Consider the following 5686-nt stretch of genomic DNA (forward strand, 5'->3'; position numbering starts at 1 on the left):
TGTCGGCTCTCAGCTCACATTTTCCCCATTGTTGCTAAGTCACGACCCACCGCTTTATTTTTCAGATATGAGCAAGAAGGAAACCGAACGGCTCCAAAAAAAAAAAAAAAAAAAAAAAAGCTGTGAAAATGCTGCGTTTGAAACGCGACTACACCACATTCTCAGAGTTCCTTTCCAAGCGCTCGGTCGAGAAAAACTCAAGATTAGCCTGACAACTGCAAGTGAGTGACACTGAATACCACGGTTACACAAAATATAGCCACAAAAAGAAAAAAAATCACTTGTATATTGCTGGCTCTGTCCTCTTCTTTTCAGGAAAATAATATTTACAAAACTCATGTAGTATTGCGTGAGGACAGAGGACAATTAATTAAAAATATTACTTTCCAAATAAAAAGCAGATGTGATCACACACGGGGTCCTCAGATAACAAGTCAGAACGCCGTCAGTCGGTCACTTGACGCAGTCGAAAATCCCAATTTACAGCAAATCCAATGTTTGGATGAAAACACCTGACTATAAATCAGATCAAAAACACAAAGTCATACACCGGCGCCGTTGTTAAACAAGGACCCCCTAGCTGCCTGCGACCCACCCATAACGAATCCATGACCCACTTTTGGGTCCCCACCCCGCCAGGTGACAATCACCGAATTCGAAAGGAATCTGAAAACGAGTTTCCGTTTGTGTGCAAGGGAAAGTGGAAAACAGGCGAGATTCAACTTTCTGAACGAAACGTCAGAAATAAATCACATTTTCCACGACCTTCTAACGTAGCGAAGAGCACGCCGCGCACCTTTTTTGGACTTGGAACTGTCATCATACGTGACGGCAGCGACGTTTGCCAGCCATTCGCGCGCACGCCTCACAAGACCTCATTCCTGCCAGCATTAAAAGATTAACTCTGTGTGTGTTTTGCTTTTTTTTTTTTTTTTTTGAAACAATGGGTGTTAAGATGAATAGCCACACAGGGTTAGCCGCCCGTGTTGACCAACTTTTCCGCCATTCATCTTTGTGCTGTGTGACAAGAAGGGGCAGCGAGTGAGGACTGCTGCCCGGTTGCGAGTTGACTATTGGAGGTTTTGGGCTGCTGAACCAGGCCTGACACAATGTTATCGTTTTGTACTATTTAAGACAATTACATTGGCACGTTGATGAAAAGAGAATCTTTGGGGAAAATCTAAAAGTGAACCGTCAAATCTGAGCCACAACAAAAGAGGAAACAAACATATTGGAATTTTCTGGTCTTTTTTTTTTTTTTTTGTCAGTTCCTTCTACGTCCTCATGCTATCGACAATACCTGCCATTGATCATGAGCATGGGGGCGTGGGGGGGGCGGGGAGGAGGGGTCACCCAGAGACGAGAATAACACGAGCGGAGCAGCCTCAAGTCGTGTCAGCAAGCGTATAGTTAACCTTTAGTCACAGTAAACCTGCGGAAGGCGGGCATGGGGTCTGTTTGTGGATATACTGAGCAGGTCAATAGCAGCAAAAAAAAAAAAAAAAAAGACTCTCCCATCCCCCCACTCCTGCATTCCTCAGCAACACATGAACCCAGCGAACCTGCTTGGAGTTCATGGGTTGTGAAGACCACCCCCACCATTCCCCTCCCTGCAGTTCCCTCCCCCATCTCTCCCATCCCCCACCTGCTTTCTGCACTCATGTGCGCTTGCATGCATGCTCTCCATCAATATTGCCCCTACAACTGGAGAGACCAGTTGAGCCGGCGCCTGTTGGTGTTGCTTTTCTACATATGTACATCATATGCACGTCCATGTCATGTCTATACATATGTATGTATATACATACAGCGCGCAAATCAAGTCAAACGATTAGCATAACGATTCAGCAGGGGAGCCTTCCGAAGGGGTTGCGGTGGAAATGAGATTAGGCTCAGTTGGAGTTAAGTCACGAGTGGCCCTCGAAGTCACAATAAAGCGTAAACGGCAGGTTGAGACTCTGCTCACGCTTGCGCTTCCAAAGCCAGATATGTCCGATGAGCGCTTGTGTAGTTCATGTCAGGACATGAGCATACAAACTTCCAAAGGGGGGGAAAGAAAAAAAAACAGCTCAAAAGTGGGACAATTTGGAGTTGGAGAAAAATTCATGGGGGGGGGGGGGATCCAGTTGCACCTGGAAGCAGCGCTCGGTCGAGAAAAACTCAAGATTAGCCTGACAACTGCAAGTGAGTGACACTGAATACCACGGTTACACAAAATATAGCCACAAAAAGAAAAAAAATCACTTGTATATTGCTGGCTCTGTCCTCTTCTTTTCAGGAAAATAATATTTACAAAACTCATGTAGTATTGCGTGAGGACAGAGGACAATTAATTAAAAATATTACTTTCCAAATAAAAAGCAGATGTGATCACACACGGGGTCCTCAGATAACAAGTCAGAACGCCGTCAGTCGGTCACTTGACGCAGTCGAAAATCCCAATTTACAGCAAATCCAATGTTTGGATGAAAACACCTGACTATAAATCAGATCAAAAACACAAAGTCATACACCGGCGCCGTTGTTAAACAAGGACCCCCTAGCTGCCTGCGACCCACCCATAACGAATCCATGACCCACTTTTGGGTCCCCACCCCGCCAGGTGACAATCACCGAATTCGAAAGGAATCTGAAAACGAGTTTCCGTTTGTGTGCAAGGGAAAGTGGAAAACAGGCGAGATTCAACTTTCTGAACGAAACGTCAGAAATAAATCACATTTTCCACGACCTTCTAACGTAGCGAAGAGCACGCCGCGCACTTTTTTGGACTTGGAACTGTCATCATACGTGACGGCAGCGACGTTTGCCAGCCATTCGCGCGCACGCCTCACAAGACCTCATTCCTGCCAGCATTAAAAGATTAACTCTGTGTGTGTTTTGCTTTTTTTTTTTTTTTTTTGAAACAATGGGTGTTAAGATGAATAGCCACACAGGGTTAGCCGCCCGTGTTGACCAACTTTTCCGCCATTCATCTTTGTGCTGTGTGACAAGAAGGGGCAGCGAGTGGGGACTGCTGCCCGGTTGCGAGTTGACTATTGGAGGTTTTGGGCTGCTGAACCAGGCCTGACACAATGTTATCGTTTTGTACTATTTAAGACAATTACATTGGCACGTTGATGAAAAGAGAATCTTTGGGGAAAATCTAAAAGTGAACCGTCAAATCTGAGCCACAACAAAAGAGGAAACAAACATATTGGAATTTTCTGGTCTTTTTTTTTTTTTTTTGTCAGTTCCTTTTGTTTTCTGTTTTGGATTCCGCATATCGTTAACCGCTGCGTTTGGAAATGCTGGTCAGTATTGTGCCTTTGCTTGTGTGTGAAGCACATTGAGTTGTCTTGTGTCTGCAATGGGCTTTGGAAGGAAAACCGCCTTGCCTTGACTATTAACCCACGCACATGACAAAAGAGCGAGCTTCTCTCCTTTCAATTCAAGCAGAGGACAACCCCCCTGACAACTCCAAGCCCAAACAACATAAACAATCAGCTATGATGCAATGCAGCAAAAATGAGGAATGGTCATGAGAATCGTGCGTTGGTATCAAGCGGTCGACGTTCAGGATTGTTTCACATATCCCGGTTGAAGCCAGATACTTGTGAGGCAGCATATTGCTCTGTGCAGACGGCACGCTTCAAGCTCAGCGGGGAGGGGGTGGGCTGCAACAAAACCATTTTTGAAGCGAGGGTGGGGCGAGGTGCCGCATTTTTGTTGTTGAAACGTTACATTTCAACCAAGTGCTGTCGACTTTTCGAGCTTGCTTCAAAAGGATACACAGTCCGAGAAAAAAAAAAAAAAAAAGACTCTCCCATCCCCCCACTCCTGCATTCCTCAGCAACACATGAACCCAGCGAACCTGCTTGGAGTTCATGGGTTGTGAAGACCACCCCCATCATTTCCATCCCTGCAGTTCCCCTCCCCCATCTCTCCCATCCCCCACCTGCTTTCTGCACTCATGTGCGCTTGCATGCATGCTCTCCATCAATATTGCCCCTACAACTGGAGAGACCAGTTGAGCCGGCGCCTGTTGGTGTTGCTTTTCTACATATGTACATCATATGCACGTCCATGTCATGTCTATACATATGTATGTATATACATACAGCGCGCAAATCAAGTCAAACGATTAGCATAACGATTCAGCAGGGGAGCCTTCCGAAGGGGTTGCGGTGGAAATGAGATTAGGCTCAGTTGGAGTTAAGTCACGAGTGGCCCTCGAAGTCACAATAAAGCGTAAACGGCAGGTTGAGACTCTGCTCACGCTTGCGCTTCCAAAGCCAGATATGTCCGATGAGCGCTTGTGTAGTTCATGTCAGGACATGAGCATACAAACTTCCAAAGGGGGGGAAAGAAAAAAAAACAGCTCAAAAGTGGGACAATTTGGAGTTGGAGAAAAATTCATGGGGGGGGGGGATCCAGTTGCACCTGTAAGCGTGGTTCTCGACGTCTGTCGGGTCTCAGCTCACATTTTCCCCATTGTTGCTAAGTCACGACCCACCGCTTTATTTTTCAGATATGAGCAAGAAGGAAACCGAACGGCTCCAAAAAAAAAAAAAAAAAAAAAAAAGTGAAAATGCTGCGTTTGAAACGCGACTACACCACATTCTCAGAGTTCCTTTCCAAGCGCTCGGTCGAGAAAAACTCAAGATTAGCCTGACAACTGCAAGTGAGTGACACTGAATACCACGGTTACACAAAATATAGCCACAAAAAGAAAAAAAATCACTTGTATATTGCTGGCTCTGTCCTCTTCTTTTCAGGAAAATAATATTTACAAAACTCATGTAGTATTGCGTGAGGACAGAGGACAATTAATTAAAAATATTACTTTCCAAATAAAAAGCAGATGTGATCACACACGGGGTCCTCAGATAACAAGTCAGAACGCCGTCAGTCGGTCACTTGACGCAGTCGAAAATCCCAATTTACAGCAAATCCAATGTTTGGATGAAAACACCTGACTATAAATCAGATCAAAAACACAAAGTCATACACCGGCGCCGTTGTTAAACAAGGACCCCCTAGCTGCCTGCGACCCACCCATAACGAATCCATGACCCACTTTTGGGTCCCCACCCCGCCAGGTGACAATCACCGAATTCGAAAGGAATCTGAAAACGAGTTTCCGTTTGTGTGCAAGGGAAAGTGGAAAACAGGCGAGATTCAACTTTCTGAACGAAACGTCAGAAATAAATCACATTTTCCACGACCTTCTAACGTAGCGAAGAGCACGCCGCGCACTTTTTTGGACTTGGAACTGTCATCATACGTGACGGCAGCGACGTTTGCCAGCCATTCGCGCGCACGCCTCACAAGACCTCATTCCTGCCAGCATTAAAAGATTAACTCTGTGTGTGTTTTGCTTTTTTTTTTTTTTTTTTTGAAACAATGGGTGTTAAGATGAATAGCCACACAGGGTTAGCCGCCCGTGTTGACCAACTTTTCCGCCATTCATCTTTGTGCTGTGTGACAAGAAGGGGCAGCGAGTGAGGACTGCTGCCCGGTTGCGAGTTGACTATTGGAGGTTTTGGGCTGCTGAACCAGGCCTGACACAATGTTATCGTTTTGTACTATTTAAGACAATTACATTGGCACGTTGATGAAAAGAGAATCTTTGGGGAAAATCTAAAAGTGAACCGTCAAATCTGAGCCACAACAAAAGAGGAAACAAACATATTGGAATTTTCTGGTC

This window comes from Hippocampus comes, unplaced genomic scaffold (assembly GCF_001891065.2).
Source record: "Hippocampus comes isolate QL1 unplaced genomic scaffold, H_comes_QL1_v1.1 scaffold227, whole genome shotgun sequence".
NCBI classification, from domain to species: Eukaryota; Metazoa; Chordata; class Actinopteri; order Syngnathiformes; family Syngnathidae; genus Hippocampus; species Hippocampus comes.